This window comes from Orcinus orca, chromosome 1 (genome assembly GCF_937001465.1).
Source record: "Orcinus orca chromosome 1, mOrcOrc1.1, whole genome shotgun sequence".
NCBI classification, from domain to species: Eukaryota; Metazoa; Chordata; class Mammalia; order Artiodactyla; family Delphinidae; genus Orcinus; species Orcinus orca.
In genome coordinates this window covers 79,411,929-79,434,356 of record NC_064559.1, presented here as the reverse complement: position 1 = coordinate 79,434,356, position 22,428 = coordinate 79,411,929, and the positions used below count along the sequence as shown (strand labels likewise).

The 22,428-nt window shown below is 43.7% G+C and overlaps 1 long non-coding RNA gene across 5 annotated transcripts in view; it reads right to left on the bottom strand.

Moving 5' to 3' along the window:
• The window catches only part of LOC125965249 (uncharacterized), a 376,884-nt gene that overhangs the window by 25,746 nt on the left and 328,710 nt on the right, over window positions 1-22,428 (bottom strand). For 3 of the 5 annotated variants that reach the window (XR_007478913.1, XR_007478914.1, XR_007478915.1), the window contains exon 4: window positions 4,241-4,295. The exons of the other annotated variants lie outside the window; for them this stretch is intronic. This is a non-coding gene — a long non-coding RNA (uncharacterized LOC125965249). Of the gene's footprint in view, window positions 1-4,240; window positions 4,296-22,428 lie in introns of those variants that run through there. 5 annotated transcript variants of the gene reach the window in all.

Below are 22,428 nucleotides of genomic sequence, written 5' to 3'. Positions count from 1 at the left end.
GGTCTCAACTCTCCATGTTTAAGGGATTCTTCCTTCAGCTGAAACATGCATGTGGAACCCAGAGTATGATCCATCGTGTGATCGGGAAACGTGTTCAAATGTGTCTCAGTTTTCGTCCCCTGGGACTCGGGTGCAACATTCCAGACGCTTTACTAACACTCTCTCCACTTGGAGAGTGAGTGCCTTTAACCTCCTGTTTGGCCCAGTTTGCAATTTCTGCGGAAAATGAACAGGAATAGGGAGAACCAATGAGAGACTAGCTGGAGGTGTATAGACGGGCAAATTTAACTCTCATTTCCCACTAGGAAGAGGAATTAAACAATGGCTCAGCATGCCGTGCCGGAACTACACTAGGGCCTGAAGCAATCCTGCGGTGTTGCGGCCAGCTCACAAGAAAGCGATTTGAAGAAAGGAGCTCAGGGGCACTGTAATTCACAAAGCTGCAGAGTTATAAATGACAGCTATCGTCCAAAAATATATTGAAGTAAGGCTGCCAAGAGGACTTGAAAGTGGGGCAGAATTGCAGGAAACCGATTTCAGGAGGTAGACAGGAATTGCATTTAAAGCATAGGAAAAGAGGCAGAACGTCCACAATGATGCACTTGGCCCAAAAGGGCGTATGCGTTTTTTACTGAATATATTCAGGAAAAAACTCATACGTCCTTTTTGGCCAACCAAACAAGCTTGCAAAGGAAATCTGCACTGCAATGAAGTCTCACTGCCCCCAGGTCAAAAGGGCCATCTGAAAAAAGTGTAAAATCCAGAAAGGCAGGACAGGCCATGGAGAACTGGGAACCTTGTTATGCTGATGGGCGGGATGTAAATTGCTAACAGCTACTCTGGAGAAGTGTATGGTGTTTCCTGAAACATCCAAAAAACAAAGCAAGAGAGCCTAGGGCAGTTCCACTTATGGTCCTATAGCATAGGGAAATTAAAATCAAAAAGACAGCCACCACAAAGTTTGGGATGGCTCTGTTTACAAGAACCTCGTTTACGGTACAAGTTCAATATCACAGAAAGCGAAAAATGGACAAAGAAGTTGTGGTACTTACGTACAATGCAATATCACTCAGCAATGAAATCTATGTCATCAGGCCCGTAGCAGCATAATGAGTGGATTCAGGTACGATGATTCTAAGTGAAATAAGTCACACAGAAAAAGAAACATCATAAGATATCACTAATACACGGAATGTAAACTTGGCTACACAGGAACTGAATTACAAAACAGAACAGGGTCTCAAATGTAGAAAACCAACTTATGCTTGCTTAAGGGGAAAGGTGAGTTGGGGTGCTGCATAAAACCAGAGATTGAAATTAGCACAGATACCGTTCCATAAACCAAATACGTAATAGACAAGAGCTACTCCTTGCTCAACGAAGTGGACTAAACATCCCATATTAAACGCCTAAGAATATACCTGACTAGTAAGAATCTTAAAACTTATGGATTTATATGTCTCCGAAAGAGAATCAAGCGTGTGTAAAGCGGCAAAAACGCAGCAGGGATAGGATTGGTGAGGTTCGGTGAGCAAATGCAGACCCTTTGAAGTCATATTGCATGGTACCCATTCCATGGGTCTCAACTCTCCAGGTTTAAGGGATTCTTCCTTCAGCTAAAACATGCATGTGGAACCCGGAGTATGATCCACCGTGTGATTTGGAAACGTGTTCAAATGTGTCTCAGTTTTCGTCCCCTGGTACTCGGGTGCAACATTCCAGACGCTTTACTAACACTCTCCCCACTTGGAGAGTCAGTGCCCTTAACCTCCAGTTTGGCCCAGTTTGCAATTTCTGTGGAAGATGAACAGGAATAGGGAGAACCAATGAGAGACTAGCTGGAGGTGTCTGGACGGGCAAATTTAACTCTCATTTCGCACCAGGAAGAGGAATTAACCAAAGGCTCAGCGTGCCGTGCCAGAACCACACTACGGCCTGAAGCGATCCTGCGGTGTTGCGGCCAGCTCACAAGAAAGCGAGTTGAAGAAAGGAGCTCAGGGGAACTGTCATTCACAAATCTGCAGAGTTATAAATGACAGCTATCGTCCAAAAATATATTGAAGTAAGGCTGCCAAGAGGACTTTAAAGCGGGGCAGAATTGCAGGAAACCGATTTCAGGAGGTAGACTGGAATTGCATGTAAAGCATAGGAAAAGAGGCAGAACGTCCTCAATGATGCACTTGACCAAAAAGGGCGTATGGGTGTTTTCCTGAATATATTCAGGGAAAAACGCATACACACTTTTTGGCCAACCAAGCAAGCTTGCAAAGGAAATCTGCACTACAATGAAGTCTCACTGCCCCCCGGTCAAAAGGGCCGTCTGAAAAAAGTGTAAAATCCAGAAAGGCAGGACAGGCCATGGAGAACTGGGAGCCTTGATATGCTGATGGGCGGGATGTAAATTGCCAACAGCCTCTCTGGAGAAGTGTATGGTGTTTCCTGAAACATCTAAAAAACAAAGCAACAGAGCCTAGGGCACTTCCACTTATGGTCCTATAGCTTAGGGAAATTAAAATCAAAAAGACACAGCCACCCCAAAGTTTGGGATGGCTCTGTTTACAAGAACCTCGTTTACGGTACAAGTTCAATATCACAGAAAGCGAAAAATGGATAAAGAAGTTGTGGTACTTACGTACAATGCAATATCACTCAGCAATGAAATCTATGTCATCAGGCCCGTAGCAGCATAATGAGTGGATTCAGGTACGATGATTCTAAGTGAAATAAGTCACACAGAAAAAGAAACATCATAAGATATCACTAATACACGGAATGTAAACTTGGCTACACAGACACTGAATTACAAAACAGAAAAGGGTCTCAAATGTAGAAAACCAACTTATTCTTGCTTAAGGGGAAAGGTGAGTTGGGGCGCTGCATAAAACCAGAGATTGAAATGTGAACAGATACCGTTCCATAAGCCAAATATGTAATAGACAAGAGCTATTCCTTGCTCAACGAAATGGACTCAACACCCCATATTTAATGCCTAAGAATATACCTGACTAGTAAGAATCTTAAAACCTATGGATTGATATGTCTCCGAAAGAGAATCAAGCGTGTGTAGAGCGGCATAAACGCAGCAGTGATAGGACTGGTGAGGTTCGGTGAGCAAATGCAGACCCTTTGAAGTCATATTGCATGGTACCCATTCCATGGGTCTCAACTATCCAGGTTTAAGGGATTCTTCCTTCAGCTAAAACATGCATGTGGAACCCAGAGTATGATCCACCGTGTGATCGGGAAATGTGTTCAAATGTGTCTCAGTTTTCGTCCCCTGGTACTTGAGTGCAACATTCCAGACGCTTTACTAACACTCTCCCCACTTGGAGAGTCAGTGCCTTTAACCTCCTGTTTGGCCCAGTTTGCAATTTCTGCGTAAGATGAACAGAAATAGGGAGAACCAATGAGAGACTAGCTGGAAAGTGTCTGGACGGGCAAATTTAACTCTCATTTCCCACCAGGAAGAGGAATTACCCAAAGGCACAGCGTGCCGTGCCGGAACCACATTAGGGCCTGAAGCAGCCCTGCGGTGTTGCGGCCAGCTCACAAGAAAGCGAGTTGAAGAAAGGAGCTCAGGGGCACTGTAATTCACAAAGCTGCAGAGTTATAAATGACAGCTATCGTCCAAAAATATATTGAAGTAAGGCTGCCAAGAGGACTTGAAAGCGGGGCAGAATTGCAGGAAAGTGATTTCAGGAGGTAGACGGCAATTGCATGTAAAGCATAGGAAAAGAGGCAGAACGTCCACAATGATGCACTTGGCCAAAAAGGGCGTATGTGTTTTTTCCTGAATATATTCAGGAAAAAACGCATAGGTACTTTTTGGCCAACCAAGCAAGCTTGCAAAGGAAATCTGCACTACAAAGAAGTCTTACTTGCCCCCGGTCAAAAGGGCCATCTGAAAAAAGTGTAAAATCCAGAAAGGCAGGACAGGCCATGGAGAACTGGGAGCCTTGATATGCTGATGGGCGGGATGTAAGTTGCCAACAGCCACCCTGGAGAAGTGTATGGTGTTTTGTGAAACATCTAAAAAACAAAGCAAAAGAGCCTAGGGCACTTCCACATATGGTCCTATAGCTTAGGGAAATTAAAATCAAAAACACACAGCCACCCCAAAGTTTGGGATGGCTCTGTTTACAAGAACCTCGTTTACGGTACAAGTTCAATATCGCAGAAAGCGAAAAATGCATAAAGAAGTTGTGGTACTTACGTACAACGCAATATCACTCAGCAATGAAATCTATGTCATCAGGCCCGTAGCAGCATAATGAGTGGATTCAGGTATGATGATTCTAAGTAAAATAAGTCAAACAGAAAAAGAAACATCATTAGATATCACTAATACACGGAATGTAAACTTGGCTACACAGGAACTGAATTACAAAACAGAAGAGGGTCTCAAATTTAGAAAACCAACTTATTCTTGCTTAAGGGGAAAGGTGAGTTGGGGCGCTGCATAAAACCAGAGATTGAAATGAGAACAGATACTGTTCCATAAGCCAAATATGTAATAGACAAGAGCTATTCCTTGCTCAACGAAATGGACTCAACACCCCATATTTAATGCCTAAGAATATACCTGACTAGTAAGAATCTTAAAACCTATGGATTGATATGTCTCCGAAAGAGAATCAAGCGTGTGTAGAGCGGCATAAACGCAGCAGTGATAGGACTGGTGAGGTTCGGTGAGCAAATGCAGACCCTTTGAAGTCATATTGCATGGTACCCATTCCATGGGTCTCAACTATCCAGGTTTAAGGGATTCTTCCTTCAGCTAAAACATGCATGTGGAACCCAGAGTATGATCCACCGTGTGATCGGGAAATGTGTTCAAATGTGTCTCAGTTTTCGTCCCCTGGTACTTGAGTGCAACATTCCAGACGCTTTACTAACACTCTCCCCACTTGGAGAGTCAGTGCCTTTAACCTCCTGTTTGGCCCAGTTTGCAATTTCTGCGTAAGATGAACAGAAATAGGGAGAACCAATGAGAGACTAGCTGGAAAGTGTCTGGACGGGCAAATTTAACTCTCATTTCCCACCAGGAAGAGGAATTACCCAAAGGCACAGCGTGCCGTGCCGGAACCACATTAGGGCCTGAAGCAGCCCTGCGGTGTTGCGGCCAGCTCACAAGAAAGCGAGTTGAAGAAAGGAGCTCAGGGGCACTGTAATTCACAAAGCTGCAGAGTTATAAATGACAGCTATCGTCCAAAAATATATTGAAGTAAGGCTGCCAAGAGGACTTGAAAGCGGGGCAGAATTGCAGGAAAGTGATTTCAGGAGGTAGACGGCAATTGCATGTAAAGCATAGGAAAAGAGGCAGAACGTCCACAATGATGCACTTGGCCAAAAAGGGCGTATGTGTTTTTTCCTGAATATATTCAGGAAAAAACGCATACGCCCTTTTTGGCCAACCAAGCAAGCTTGCAAAGGAAGTCTGCACTACAATGAAGTCTCACTGCCCCCCAGTCAAAAGGGCCATCTGAAAAAAGTGTAAAATCCAGAAAGGCAGGACAGGCCATGGAGTACTGGGAGCCTTGTTATGCTGATGGGCGGGATGTAAATTGCCAACAGCCACTCTGGAGAAGTGTATGGTGTTTCCTGAAACATCTAAAAAACAAAGCAACAGAGCCTAGGGCACTTCCACTTATGGTCCTATAGCTTAGGGAAATTAAAATCAAAAAGACACAGCCACCCCAAAGTTTGGGACGGCTCTGTTTACAAGAACCTCATTTACGGTACAAGTTCAACATCACAGAAAGCGAAAAATGGATAAAGAAGTTGTGGTACTTACGTACAATGCAATATCACTCAGCAATGAAATCTATGTCATCAGGCCCGTAGCAGCATAATGAGTGGATTCAGGTACGATGATTCTAAGTGAAATAAGTCACACAGAAAAAGAAACATCATAAGATATCACTAATACACGGAATGTAAACTTGGCTACACAGGAACTGAATTACAAAACAGAACACGGTCTCAAATTTAGAAAACCAACTTATGCTTGCTTAAGGAGAAAGGTGAGCTGGGGCACTGCATAAAACCAAAGATTGAAATTAGCACAGATACCGTTCCATAAGCCAAATATGTAGTAGACAAGAGCTACTCCTTGCTCAATGAAGTGGACTCAACACCCCATATTGAACGCCTAAGAATATACCTGACTAGTAAGAATCTTAAAACTTATGGATTTATATGTCTCCAAAAGAGAATCAAGCGTGTGTAGAGCGGCATAAGCGCAGCAGTAATAGGATTGGTGAGGTTCGGTGAGCAAATGCAGACCATTTGAAGTCATATTGCATGGTACCCATTCCATGGGTCTCAACTCTCCAGGTTTAAGGGATTCTTCCTTCAGCTAAAACATGCATGTGGAACCCAGAGTATGATCCACCGTGTGATCGGGAAACGTGTTCAAATGTGTCTCAGTTTTCGTCCCCTGGGACTCGGGTGCAACATTCCAGACGCTTTACTAACACTCTCTCCACTTGGAGAGTGAGTGCCTTTAACCTCCTGTTTGGCCCAGTTTGCAATTTCTGCGGAAAATGAACAGGAATAGGGAGAACCAATGAGAGACTAGCTGGAGGTGTATAGACGGGCAAATTTAACTCTCATTTCCCACTAGGAAGAGGAATTAAACAATGGCTCAGCATGCCGTGCCGGAACTACACTAGGGCCTGAAGCAATCCTGCGGTGTTGCGGCCAGCTCACAAGAAAGCGATTTGAAGAAAGGAGCTCAGGGGCACTGTAATTCACAAACCTGCAGAGTTATAAATGACAGCTATCGTCCAAAAATATATTGAAGTAAGGCTGCCAAGAGGACTTGAAAGTGGGGCAGAATTGCAGGAAACCGATTTCAGGAGGTAGACAGAAATTGCATTTAAAGCATAGGAAAAGAGGCAGAACGTCCACAATGATGCACTTGGCCCAAAAGGGCGTATGCGTTTTTTCCTGAATATATTCAGGAAAAAACTCATACGTCCTTTTTGGCCAACCAAACAAGCTTGCAAAGGAAATCTGCACTGCAATGAAGTCTCACTGCCCCCAGGTCAAAAGGGCCATCTGAAAAAAGTGTAAAATCCAGAAAGGCAGGACAGGCCATGGAGAACTGGGAGCCTTGTTATGCTGATGGGCGGGATGTAAATTGCTAACAGCCACTCTGGAGAAGTGTATGGTGTTTCCTGAAACATCCAAAAAACAAAGCAAGAGAGCCTAGGGCAGTTCCACTTATGGTCCTATAGCATAGGGAAATTAAAATCAAAAAGACAGCCACCACAAAGTTTGGGATGGCTCTGTTTACAAGAACCTCGTTTACGGTACAAGTTCAATATCACAGAAAGCGAAAAATGGACAAAGAAGTTGTGGTACTTACGTACAATGCAATATCACTCAGCAATGAAATCTATGTCATCAGGCCCGTAGTAGCATAATGAGTGGATTCAGGTACGATGATTCTAAGTGAAATAAGTCACACAGAAAAAGAAACATCATAAGATATCACTAATACACGGAATGTAAACTTGGCTACACAGGAACTGAATTACAAAACAGAACAGGGTCTCAAATGTAGAAAACCAACTTATGCTTGCTTAAGGGGAAAGGTGAGTTGGGGTGCTGCATAAAACCAGAGATTGAAATTAGCACAGATACCGTTCCATAAACCAAATACGTAATAGACAAGAGCTACTCCTTGCTCAACGAAGTGGACTAAACATCCCATATTAAACGCCTAAGAATATACCTGACTAGTAAGAATCTTAAAACTTATGGATTTATATGTCTCCGAAAGAGAATCAAGCGTGTGTAAAGCGGCAAAAACGCAGCAGGGATAGGATTGGTGAGGTTCGGTGAGCAAATGCAGACCCTTTGAAGTCATATTGCATGGTACCCATTCCATGGGTCTCAACTCTCCAGGTTTAAGGGATTCTTCCTTCAGCTAAAACATGCATGTGGAACCCGGAGTATGATCCACCGTGTGATTTGGAAACGTGTTCAAATGTGTCTCAGTTTTCGTCCCCTGGTACTCGGGTGCAACATTCCAGACGCTTTACTAACACTCTCCCCACTTGGAGAGTCAGTGCCCTTAACCTCCAGTTTGGCCCAGTTTGCAATTTCTGTGGAAGATGAACAGGAATAGGGAGAACCAATGAGAGACTAGCTGGAGGTGTCTGGACGGGCAAATTTAACTCTCATTTCGCACCAGGAAGAGGAATTAACCAAAGGCTCAGCGTGCCGTGCCAGAACCACACTACGGCCTGAAGCAATCCTGCGGTGTTGCGGCCAGCTCACAAGAAAGCGAGTTGAAGAAAGGAGCTCAGGGGAACTGTCATTCACAAATCTGCAGAGTTATAAATGACAGCTATCGTCCAAAAATATATTGAAGTAAGGCTGCCAAGAGGACTTTAAAGCGGGGCAGAATTGCAGGAAACCGATTTCAGGAGGTAGACTGGAATTGCATGTAAAGCATAGGAAAAGAGGCAGAACGTCCTCAATGATGCACTTGACCAAAAAGGGCGTATGCGTGTTTTCCTGAATATATTCAGGGAAAAACGCATACACACTTTTTGGCCAACCAAGCAAGCTTGCAAAGGAAATCTGCACTACAATGAAGTCTCACTGCCCCCCGCTCAAAAGGGCCGTCTGAAAAAAGTGTAAAATCCAGAAAGGCAGGACAGGCCATGGAGAACTGGGAGCCTTGATATGCTGATGGGCGGGATGTAAATTGCCAACAGCCTCTCTGGAGAAGTGTATGGTGTTTCCTGAAACATCTAAAAAACAAAGCAACAGAGCCTAGGGCACTTCCACTTATGGTCCTATAGCTTAGGGAAATTAAAATCAAAAAGACACAGCCACCCCAAAGTTTGGGATGGCTCTGTTTACAAGAACCTCGTTTACGGTACAAGTTCAATATCACAGAAAGCGAAAAATGGATAAAGAAGTTGTGGTACTTACGTACAATGCAATATCACTCAGCAATGAAATCTATGTCATCAGGCCCGTAGCAGCATAATGAGTGGATTCAGGTACGATGATTCTAAGTGAAATAAGTCACACAGAAAAAGAAACATCATAAGATATCACTAATACACGGAATGTAAACTTGGCTACACAGACACTGAATTACAAAACAGAAAAGGGTCTCAAATGTAGAAAACCAACTTATGCTTGCTTAAGGGGAAAGGTGAGTTGGGGTGCTGCATAAAACCAGAGATTGAAATTAGCACAGATACCGTTCCATAAGCCAAATATGTAATAGACAAGAGCTACTCCTTGCTCAACGAAGTGGACTCAACACCCCATATTAAACGCCTAAGAATATACCTGACTAGTAAGAATCTTAAAACCTATGGATTTATATGTACTCCGAAAGAGAATTAAGCGTATGTACAGCGGCATAAGCGCAGCAGTGATAGGATTGGTGAGGTTCGGTGAGCAAATGCAGACCATCTGAAGTCATATTGCATGGTATCCAGTCCATGGGTCTCAACTCTCCATGTTTAAGGGATTCTTCCTTCAGCTGAAACATGCATGTGGAACACAGAGTATGATCCATCGTGTGATCGGTAAACGTGTTCAAATGTGTCTCAGTTTTCGTCCCCTGGTACTCGGTTGCAACATTCCAGACGCTTTACTAACACTCTCCCCACTTGGAGAGTGAGTGCCTTTAACCTCCTGTTTGGCCCAGTTTGCAATTTCTGCGGAAAATGAACAGGAAAAGGAAGAACCAATGAGAGACTAGCTGGAGGTGTCTAGACGGGCAAATTTAACTCTCATTTTCCACCAGGAAGATGAATTAAACAAAGGCTCAGCGTGCCGTGCCGGAACCACACTAGGGCCTGAAGCAATCCTGCGGTGTTGCGGCAGGCTCACAAGAAAGCGATTTGAAGAAAGGAGCTCAGGGGCACTGTCATTCACAGACCTGCAGAGTTATAAATGACAGCTATCGTCCAAAAATATATTGAAGTAAGGCTGCCAAGAGGACTTGAAAGCGGGGCAGAATTGCAGGAAACCGATTTCAGGAGGTAGACAGGAATTGCATTTAAAGCATAGGAAAAGAGGCAGAACGTCCACAATGATGCACTTGGCCAAAAAGGGCGTATGCGTTTTTTCCTGAACATATTCAGGAAAAAACGCATACGCCCTTTTTGGCCAACCAAGCAAGCTTGCAAAGGAAATCTGCACTGCAATGAAGTCTCACTTCCCCCAGGTCAAAAGGGCCATCTGAAAAAAGTGTAAAATCCAGAAAGGCAGGACAGGCCATGGAGAACTGGGAGCCTTGTTATGCTGATGGGCGGGATGTAAGTTGCCAACAGCCACCCTGGAGAAGTGTATGGTGTTTTGTGAAACATCTAAAAAACAAAGCAAAAGAGCCTAGGGCACTTCCACATATGGTCCTATAGCTTAGGGAAATTAAAATCAAAAACACACAGACACCCCAAAGTTTGGGATGGCTCTGTTTACAAGAACCTCATTTACGGTACAAGTTCAATATCGCAGAAAGCAAAAAATGCATAAAGAAGTTGTGGTACTTACGTACAACGCAATATCACTCAGCAAAGAAATCTATGTCATCAGGCCCGTAGCAGCATAATGAGTGGATTCAGGTATGATGATTCTAAGTGAAATAAGTCAAACAGAAAAAGAAACATCATTAGATATCACTAATACACGGAATGTAAACTTGGCTACACAGGAACTGAATTACAAAACAGAAGAGGGTCTCAAATTTAGAAAACCAACTTATTCTTGCTTAAGGGGAAAGGTGAGTTGGGGCGCTGCATAAAACCAGAGATTGAAATGAGAACAGATACCGTTCCATAAGCCAAATATGTAATAGACAAGAGCTATTCCTTGCTCAACGAAATGGACTCAACACCCCATATTTAATGCCTAAGAATATACCTGACTAGTAAGAATCTTAAAACCTATGGATTGATATGTCTCCGAAAGAGAATCAAGCGTGTGTAGAGCGGCATAAATGCAGCAGTGATAGGACTGGTGAGGTTCGGTGAGCAAATGCAGACCCTTTGAAGTCATATTGCATGGTACCCATTCCATGGGTCTCAACTATCCAGGTTTAAGGGATTCTTCCTTCAGCTAAAACATGCATGTGGAACCCAGAGTATGATCCACCGTGTGATCGGGAAATGTGTTCAAATGTGTCTCAGTTTTCGTCCCCTGGTACTTGAGTGCAACATTCCAGACGCTTTACTAACACTCTCCCCACTTGGAGAGTCAGTGCCTTTAACCTCCTGTTTGGCCCAGTTTGTAATTTCTGCGTAAGATGAACAGAAATAGGGAGAACCAATGAGAGACTAGCTGGAAAGTGTCTGGACCGGAAAATTTAACTCTCATTTCCCACCAGGAAGAGGAATCAAACAAAGGCTCAGCGTGCTGTGCCGGAAAGACACTATGGCCTGAAGCAATCCTGCGGTGTTGCGGCCAGCTCACAAGAAAGCGAGTTGAAGAAAGGAGCTGAGGGGTACTGTAATTCAAAAACCTGCAGTGTTATAAATGACAGCTATCGTCCAAAAATATATTGAAGTAAGGCTACGAAGAGGACTTGAAAGCAGGGCAGAATTGCAGGAAACCGATTTCAGGAGGTAGACTGGAATTGCATTTAAAGCATAGGAAAAGAGGCAGAACGTCCACAATGATGCACTTGGCCAAAAAGGGCATATGCGTTTTTTCCTGAATATGTTCAGGAAAAAACGCATACGCCCTTTTTGGCCAACCAAGCAAGCTTGCAAAGGAAATCTGCACTGCAATGAAGTCTCACTGCCCCCCAGTCAAACGGGCCATGTGAAAAAAGTGGAAAATCCAGAAAGGCAGGACAGGCCATGGAGAACTGGGAGCCTTGTTATGCTGATGGGCGGGATGTAAATTGCCAACAGCCACTCTGGAGAAGTGTATGGTGTTTCCTGAAACATCTAAAAAGCAAAGCAACAGAGCCTAGGGCACTTCCACTTATGGTCCTATAGCTTATGGAAATTAAAATGAAAAAGACACAGCCACCTCAAAGTTTGGGATGGCTCTGTTTACAAGAACCTCGTTTACGGTACAAGTTCAATATCGCAGAAAGCGAAAAATGCATAAAGAAGTTGTGGTACTTACGTACAACGCAATATCACTCAGCAATGAAATCTATGTCATCAGGCCCGTAGCAGCATAATGAGTGGATTCAGGTACGATGATTCTAAGTGAAATAAGTCAAACAGAAAAAGAAACATCATAAGATATCACTAATACACGGAATGTAAACTTGGCTACACAGGAACTGAATTCCAAAACAGAACAGGGTCTCAAATGTAGAAAACCAACTTATTCTTGCTTAAGGGGAAAGGTGAGTTGGGGCGCTGCATAAAACCAGAGATTGAAATGAGCACAGATACCATTCCATAAGCCAAATATGTAACAGACAAGAGCTACTCCTTGCTCAACGAAGTGGACACAACACCCAGTATTAAATGCCTAAGAATATACCTGACTAGTAAGAATCTTAAAACCTATGGATTGATATGTCTCCGAAAATGAATCAAGCATGTGGACAGCGGCATAAACGCAGCAGTGATAAGATTGGTGAAGTTCGGTGAGCAAATGCAGACCCTTTGAAGTCATATTGCATGGTACCCATTCCATGGGTCTCAACTTTCCAGGTTTAAGGGATTCTTCCTTCAGCTAAAACATGCATGTGGAACCCAGAGTATGATCCACCGTGTGATCGGGAAACGTGTTCAAATGTGTCTCAGTTTTCGTCCACTGGTACTAGGGTGCAACGTCCCAGACGCTTTACTAACACTCTCCCCACTTGGAGAGTCAGTGCCTTTAACCTCCTGTTTGGCCCAGTTTGCAATTTCTGCGGAAGATGAAGAGGAATAGGGAGAACCAATGAGAGACTAGCTGGAGGTGTCTGGACGGGCAAATTTAACTCTCATTTCCCACCAGGAAGAGGAATTACCCAAAGGCACAGCGTGCCGTGCCGGAACCACATTAGGGCCTGAAGCAGCCCTGCGGTGTTGCGGCCAGCTCACAAGAAAGCGAGTTGAAGAAAGGAGCTCAGGGGCACTGTAATTCACAAAGCTGCAGAGTTATAAATGACAGCTATCGTCCAAAAATATATTGAAGTAAGGCTGCCAAGAGGACTTGAAAGTGGGGCAGAATTGCAGGAAAGTGATTTCAGGAGGTAGACGGCAATTGCATGTAAAGCATAGGAAAAGAGGCAGAACGTCCACAATGATGCACTTGGCCAAAAAGGGCGTATGTGTTTTTTCCTGAATATATTCAGGAAAAAACGCATACGCCCTTTTTGGCCAACCAAGCAAGCTTGCAAAGGAAATCTGCACTACAATGAAGTCTCACTGCCCCCCAGTCAAAAGGGCCATCTGAAAAAAGTGTAAAATCCAGAAAGGCAGGACAGGCCATGGAGTACTGGGAGCCTTGTTATGCTGATGGGCGGGATGTAAATTGCCAACAGCCACTCTGCAGAAGTGTGTGGTGTTTCCTGAAACATCTAAAAAACAAAGCAACAGAGCCTAGGGCACTTCCACTTATGGTCCTATAGCTTAGGGAAATTAAAATCAAAAAGACACAGCCACCCCAAAGTTTGGGACGGCTCTGTTTACAAGAACCTCATTTACGGTACAAGTTCAATATCACAGAAAGCGAAAAATGGATAAAGAAGTTGTGGTACTTACGTACAATGCAATATCACTCAGCAATGAAATCTATGTCATCAGGCCCGTAGCAGCATAATGAGTGGATTCAGGTACGATGATTCTAAGTGAAATAAGTCACACAGAAAAAGAAACATCATAAGATATCACTAATACACGGAATGTAAACTTGGCTACACAGGAACTGAATTACAAAACAGAACACGGTCTCAAATTTTGAAAACCAACTTATGCTTGCTTAAGGAGAAAGGTGAGCTGGGGCACTGCATAAAACCAAAGATTGAAATTAGCACAGATACCATTCCATAAGCCAAATATGTAGTAGACAAGAGCTACTCCTTGCTCAATGAAGTGGACTCAACACCCCATATTGAACGCCTAAGAATATACCTGACTAGTAAGAATCTTAAAACTTATGGATTTATATGTCTCCAAAAGAGAATCAAGCGTGTGTAGAGTGGCATAAGCGCAGCAGTAATAGGATTGGTGAGGTTCGGTGAGCAAATGCAGACCATTTGAAGTCATATTGCATGGTACCCATTCCATGGGTCTCAACTCTCCAGGTTTAAGGGATTCTTCCTTCAGCTAAAACATGCATGTGGAACCCAGAGTATGATCCATCGTGTGATCGGGAAACGTGTTCAAATGTGTCTCAGTTTTCGTCCCCTGGGACTCGGGTGCAACATTCCAGACGCTTTACTAACACTCTCTCCACTTGGAGAGTGAGTGCCTTTAACCTCCTGTTTGGCCCAGTTTGCAATTTCTGCGGAAAATGAACAGGAATAGGGAGAACCAATGAGAGACTAGCTGGAGGTGTATAGACGGGCAAATTTAACTCTCATTTCCCACTAGGAAGAGGAATTAAACAATGGCTCAGCGTGCCGTGCCGGAACTACACTAGGGCCTGAAGCAATCCTGCGGTGTTGCGGCCAGCTCACAAGAAAGCGATTTGAAGAAAGGAGCTCAGGTGCACTGTAATTCACAAACCTGCAGAGTTATAAATGACAGCTATCGTCCAAAAATATATTGAAGTAAGGCTGCCAAGAGGACTTGAAAGTGGGGCAGAATTGCAGGAAACCGATTTCAGGAGGTAGACAGGAATTGCATTTAAAGCATAGGAAAAGAGGCAGAACGTCCACAATGATGCACTTGGCCCAAAAGGGCGTATGCGTTTTTTACTGAATATATTCAGGAAAAAACTCATACGTCCTTTTTGGCCAACCAAACAAGCTTGCAAAGGAAATCTGCACTGCAATGAAGTCTCACTGCCCCCAGGTCAAAAGGGCCATCTGAAAAAAGTGTAAAATCCAGAAAGGCAGGACAGGCCATGGAGAACTGGGAGCCTTGTTATGCTGATGGGCGGGATGTAAATTGCTAACAGCCACTCTGGAGAAGTGTATGGTGTTTCCTGAAACATCCAAAAAACAAAGCAAGAGAGCCTAGGGCAGTTCCACTTATGGTCCTATAGCATAGGGAAATTAAAATCAAAAAGACAGCCACCACAAAGTTTGGGATGGCTCTGTTTACAAGAACCTCGTTTACGGTACAAGTTCAATATCACAGAAAGCGAAAAATGGACAAAGAAGTTGTGGTACTTACGTACAATGCAATATCACTCAGCAATGAAATCTATGTCATCAGGCCCGTAGTAGCATAATGAGTGGATTCAGGTACGATGATTCTAAGTGAAATAAGTCACACAGAAAAAGAAACATCATAAGATATCACTAATACACGGAATGTAAACTTGGCTACACAGGAACTGAATTACAAAACAGAACAGGGTCTCAAATGTAGAAAACCAACTTATGCTTGCTTAAGGGGAAAGGTGAGTTGGGGTGCTGCATAAAACCAGAGATTGAAATTAGCACAGATACCGTTCCATAAACCAAATATGTAATAGACAAGAGCTACTCCTTGCTCAACGAAGTGGACTAAACATCCCATATTAAACGCCTAAGAATATACCTGACTAGTAAGAATCTTAAAACTTATGGATTTATATGTCTCCGAAAGAGAATCAAGCGTGTGTAAAGCGGCAAAAACGCAGCAGGGATAGGATTGGTGAGGTTCGGTGAGCAAATGCAGACCCTTTGAAGTCATATTGCATGGTACCCATTCCATGGGTCTCAACTCTCCAGGTTTAAGGGATTCTTCCTTCAGCTAAAACATGCATGTGGAACCCAGAGTATGATCCACCGTGTGATTTGGAAACGTGTTCAAATGTGTCTCAGTTTTCGTCCCCTGGTACTCGGGTGCAACATTCCAGACGCTTTACTAACACTCTCCCCACTTGGAGAGTCAGTGCCCTTAACCTCCATTTTGGCCCAGTTTGCAATTTCTGTGGAAGATGAACAGGAATAGGGAGAACCAATGAGAGACTAGCTGGAGGTGTCTGGACGGGCAAATTTAACTCTCATTTCGCACCAGGAAGAGGAATTAACCAAAGGCTCAGCGTGCCGTGCCAGAACCACACTACGGCCTGAAGCAATCCTGCGGTGTTGCGGCCAGCTCACAAGAAAGCGAGTTGAAGAAAGGAGCTGAGGGGTACTGTAATTCAAAAACCTGCAGTGTTATAAATGACAGCTATCGTCCAAAAATATATTGAAGTAAGGCTACCAAGAGGAGTTGAAAGCAGGGCAGAATTGTAGGAAACCGATTTCAGGAGGTAGACTGGAATTGCATTTAAAGCATAGGAAAAGAGGCAGACGTCCACAATGATGCACTTGGCCAAAAAGGGCGTATGCGTTTTTTCCTGAATATGTTCAGGAAAAAACGCATACGCCCTTTTTGGCCAACAAAGCAAGCTTGCAAAGGAAATCTGCACTACAATGAAGTCTCACTGCCCCCCAGTCAAAAGGGCCATCTGCAAAAAGTGTAAAGTCCAGGAAGGCAGGACAGGCCATGGAGAACTGGGAGCCTTGTTATGCTGGTGGGCGTGATGTAAATTGCCAACAGCCACTCTGGAGAAGTGTATGGTGTTTCCTGAAACATCTAAAAAACAAAGCAACAGAGCCTAGGGCACTTCCACTTATGGTCCTATAGCTTAGGGAAATTAAAATCAAAAAGACACAGCCACCCCAATATTTGGGATGGCTTTTTTTACAAGAACCTCGTTTACAGTACAAGTTCAATATCACAGCAAGGGAAAAATGGATAAATAAGTAGTGGTACTTACGTACAATGCAATATCACTCAGCAATGAAATGTATGTCATCAGGCCCGTAGCAGCATAATGAGTGGATTCAGGTACGATGATTCTAAGTGAAATAAGTCACACAGAAAAAGAAACATCATAAGATATCACTAATACACGGAATGTAAACTTGGCTACACAGGAACTGAATTACAAAACAGAACAGGGTCTCAAATGTAGAAAACCAACTTATGCTTGCTTAAGGGGAAAGGTGAGTTGGGGTGCTGCATAAAACCAGAGATTGAAATTTGCACAGATACCGTTCCAAAAGCCAAATATGTAATAGACAAGAGCTACTCCTTGCTCAACGAAGTGGACTCAACACCCCATATTAAACGCCTAAGAATATACCTGACTAGTAAGAATCTTAAAACCTATGGATTGATATGTCTCCGAAAGAGAATCAAGCGTGTGTACAGCGGCATAAACACAGCAGTGATAGGATTGGTGAGGTTCGGTGAGCAAATTCAGACACTTTGAAGTCATATTGCATGGTACCCATTCCATGGGTCTCAACTCTCCAGGTTTAAGGGATTCTTCCTTCAGCTAAAACATGCATGTGGAACCCAGAGTATGATCCACCGTGTGATCGGGAAACGTGTTCAAATGTGTCTCAGGTTCTGTCCCCTGGTACTCGGGTGCAACATTCCAGACGCAGTACTAACTCTCTCTCCACTTGTAGAGTCAGGGCCTTTAACCTCCTGTTTGGCCCAGTTTGCAATTTCTGCGTAAGATGAACAGGAGCAGGAAGAACCAATGAGAGACTAGCTGGAGGTGTCTGGACGGGCAAATTTAACTCTCATTTCCCACCAGGAAGAGGAATTAACCAAAGGTTCAGCTTGCCATGCCAGAACCACACTAGGGCCTGAAGCAATCCTGCGGTGTTGCGGCCAGCTCACAAGAAAGCGAGTTGAAGAAAGGAGCTCAGGGGCACTGTAATTCACAAACCTGCAGAGTTATAAATGACAGCTATCGTCCAAAAATATATTGAAGTAAGGCTGCCAAGAGGACTTGAAAGCGGGGCAGAATTGCAGGAAAGTGATTTCAGGAGGTAGACGGCAATTGCATGTAAAGCATAGGAAAAGAGGCAGAACGTCCACAATGATGCACTTGGCCAAAAAGTGCGTATGTGTTTTTTCCTGAATATATTCAGGAAAAAACGCATACGCCCTTTTTGGCCAACCAAGCAAGCTTGCAAAGGAAATCTGCACTACAATGAAGTCTCACTGCCCCCCAGTCAAAAGGGCCATCTGAAAAAAGTGTAAAATCCAGAAAGGCAGGACAGGCCATGGAGTACTGGGAGCCTTGTTATGCTGATGGGCGGGATGTAAATGGCCAACAGCCACTCTGGAGAAGTGTATGGTGTTTCCTGAAACATCTAAAAAACAAAGCAACAGAGCCTAGGGCACTTCCACTTATGGTCCTATAGCTTACGGAAAATAAAATCAAAAAGACACAGCCACCCCAAAGTTTGGGACGGCTCTGTTTACAAGAACCTCATTTACGGTACAAGTTCAATATCACAGAAAGCGAAAAATGGATAAAGAAGTTGTGGTACTTACGTACAATGCAATATCACTCAGCAATGAAATCTATGTAATCAGGCCCGTAGCAGCATAATGAGTGGATTCAGGTACGATGATTCTAAGTGAAATAAGTCACACAGAAAAAGAAACATCATAAGATATCACTAATACACGGAATGTAAACTTGGCTACACAGGAACTGAATTACAAAACAGAACACGGTCTCAAATTTAGAAAACCAACTTATGCTTGCTTAAGGAGAAAGGTGAGCTGGGGCACTGCATAAAACCAGAGATTGAAATTAGCACAGATACCGTTCCATAAGCCAAATATGTAGTAGACAAGAGCTACTCCTTGCTCAATGAAGTGGACTCAACACCCCATATTGAACGCCTAAGAATATACCTGACTAGTAAGAATCTTAAAACCTATGGATTTATATGTCTCCAAAACAGAATCAAGCGTGTGTACAGCGGCATAAGCGCAGCAGTAATAGGATTGGTGAGGTTCGGTGAGCAAATGCAGACCATTTGAAGTCATATTGCATGGTACCCATTCCATGGGTCTCAACTCTCCAGGTTTAAGGGATTCTTCCTTCAGCTAAAACATGCATGTGGAACCCAGAGTATGATCCATCGTGTGATCGGGAAACGTGTTCAAATGTGTCTCAGTTTTCGTCCCCTGGGACTCGGGTGCAACATTCCAGACGCTTTACTAACACTCTCTCCACTTGGAGAGTGAGTGCCTTTAACCTCCTGTTTGGCCCAGTTTGCAATTTCTGCGGAAAATGAACAGGAATAGGGAGAACCAATGAGAGACTAGCTGGAGGTGTATAGACGGGCAAATTTAACTCTCATTTCCCACTAGGAAGAGTAATTAACCAATGGCTCAGCGTGCCGTGCCAGAACTACACTAGGTCCTGAAGCAATCCTGCGGTGTTGCGGCCAGCTCACAGGAAAGCGATTTGAAGAAAGGAGCTCAGGGGCACTGTAATTCACAAACCTGCAGAGTTATAAATGACAGCTATCGTCCAAAAATATATTGAAGTAAGGCTGCCAAGAGGACTTGAAAGCGGGGCAGAATTGCAGGAAACCGATTTCAGGAGGTAGACAGGAATTGCATATAAAGCATAGGAAAAGAGGCAGAACGTCCACAATGATGCACTTGGCCGAAAGGGCGTATGCGTTTTTTCCTGAATATATTCAGGAAAAAACGCATACGTCCTTTTTGGCCAACCAAACAAGCTTGCAAAGGAAATCTGCACTGCAATGAAGTCTCACTGCCCCCAGGTCAAAAGGGCCATCTGAAAAAAGTGTAAAATCCAGAAAGGCAGGACAGGCCATGGAGAACTGGGAGCCTTGTTATGCTGATGGGCGGGATGTAAATTGCTAACAGCCACTCTTGAGAAGTGTATGGTGTTTCCTGAAACATCCAAAAAACAAAGCAACAGAGCCTAGGGAACTTCCATTTATGGTCCTATAGTTTAGGGAAATTAAAATCAAAAAGACACAGCCACCCCAAAGTTTGGGACGGCTCTGTTTACAAGAACCTCGTTTACGGTACAAGTTCAATATCACAGAAAGCGAAAAATGGATAAAGAAGTTGTGGTACTTACGTACAATGCAATATCACTCAGCAATGAAATCTATGTCATCAGGCCCATAGCAGCATAATGAGTGGATTCAGGTACGATGATTCTAAGTGAAATAAGTCACACAGAAAAAGAAACATCATAAGATATCACTACTACATGGAATGTAAACTTGGCTACGCAGGAACTGAATTACAAAACAGAACAGGGTCTCAAATGTAGAAAATCAACTAATGCTTGCTTAAGGGGAAAGGTGAGTTGGGGTGCTGCATAAAACCAGAGATTGAAATTTGCACAGATACCGTTCCATAAGTCAAATATGTAATAGACAAGAGCTACTCCTTGCTCAACGAAGTGGACTCAACACCCCATATTAAACTCCTAAGAATATACCTGACTAGTAAGAATCTTAAAACCTATGGATTTATATGTCTCCGAAAGAGAATCAAGCGTGTGTACAGCGGCATAAACACAGCAGTGATTGGATTGGTGAGGTTCGGTGAGCAAATGCAGACCCTTTGAAGTCATAATGCATGGTACCCATTCCATGGGTCTCAACTCTCCAGGTTTAAGGGATTCTTCCTTCAGCTACAACATGCATGTGGTACCCAGAGTATGATCCACCGTGTGATTGCGAAACGTGTTCATATGTGTCTCAGTTTTCGTCCCCTGGTACTCGGATGCAACATTCCACACGCTTTACTAACACTCTCCCCACTTGGAGAGTCAGTGCCTTTAAACTCCTGTTTGGCCCAGTTTGAAATTTCTGCGTAAGATGAACAGGAATAGGGAGCAGCAATGAGAGACTAGCTGGAGGTGTCTGGACGGGCAAATTTAACTCTCATTTCCCACCAGGAAGAGGAATTAACCAAAGGCTCAGCGTGCCGTGCTGGAACCGCCCTAGGGCCTGAAGCAATCCTGCGGTGTTGCAGCCAGCTCACAAGAAAGCGAGTTGAAGAAAGGATCTCAGGGGCACTGTAATTCACAAACCTGCAGAGTTATAAATGACAGCTATCGTCCAAAACTATATTGAAGTAAGGCTGCCAAGAGGACTTGAAAGTGGGGCAGAATTGCAGGAAACCGATTTCAGGAGGTAGACTGGAATTGCATGTAAAGCATAGGAAAAGAGGCAGAACGTCCACAATGATGCACTTGGCCAAAAAGGGCATATGCCTTTTTTCCTGAATATATTCAGGAAAGAACGCATACGCCCTTTTTGGCCAACCAAGCAAGCTTGCAAAGGAAATCTGCACTACAATGAAGTCTCACTTCCCCCCTGTCAAAAGTGCCATCTGAAAAAACTGTAAAATCCAGAAAGTCAGGACAGGCCATGGAGAACTGGGAGCCTTGTTATGCTGATGGGCGGGATGAAAATGGCCAACAGCCACTCTGGAGAAGTGTATGGTGTTTCCTGAAACATCTAAGGAACAAAGCAACAGAGCCTAGGGCACTTCCACTTATGGTCCTATAGCTTAGGGAAATTAAAATCAAAAAGACACAGCCACCCCAAAGTTTGGGACGGCTCTGTTTAGAAGAACCTCGTTTACGGTACAAGTTCAATATCACAGAAAGTGAAAAATGGATAAAGAAGTTCTGGTACTTACGTACAATGCAATATCACTCAGCAATGAAATCTATGTCATCAGGCCCGTAGCAGCATAATGAGTGGATTCAGGTACGATGATTCTAAGTGAAATAAGTCACACAGAAAAAGAAACATCATAAGATATCACTACTATATGGAATGTAAACTTGGCTACACAGGAACTGAATTACAAAACAGAACAGGGTCTCAAATGTAGAAAACCAACTTATGCTTGCTTAAGGGGAAAGGTGAGTTGGTGTGCTGCATAAAACCAGAGATTGAAATTAACACAGATACCGTTCCATAAGCCAAATATGTAATAGACAAGAGCTACTCCTTGCTCAACGAAGTGGACTCAGGACGCCATATTAAACGCCTAAAAATATACCTGACTAGTAACAATCTTAAAACCTATGGATTTATATGTCTCCGAAAGAGAATCAAGCGTGTGTACAGCGGCATAAACGCAGCAGTGATAGGATTGGTGAGGTTCGGTGAGCAAATGCAGACCCTTTGAAGTCATATTGCATGGTGCCCATTCCATGGGTCTCAACTCTCCAGGTTTAAGGGATTCTTCCTTCAGCTAAAACAGGCATGTGGAACCCAGAGTATGATCCACCGTGTGATCGGGAAACGTGTTCAAATGTGTCTCAGTTTTTGTCCCCTGCTAGTCGGATGCAATATTCCAGACGCTTTACTAATACTCTCCCCACTTGGAGAGTCAGTGAGATTAACCTCCTGTTTGGCCCAGTTTGCAATTTCTGCGGAAAATGAACAGGAATAGGGAGAACCAATGAGAGACTAGCTGGAGGTGTCTGGACGGGCAAATTTAACTCTCATTTCCCACCAGGAAGAGG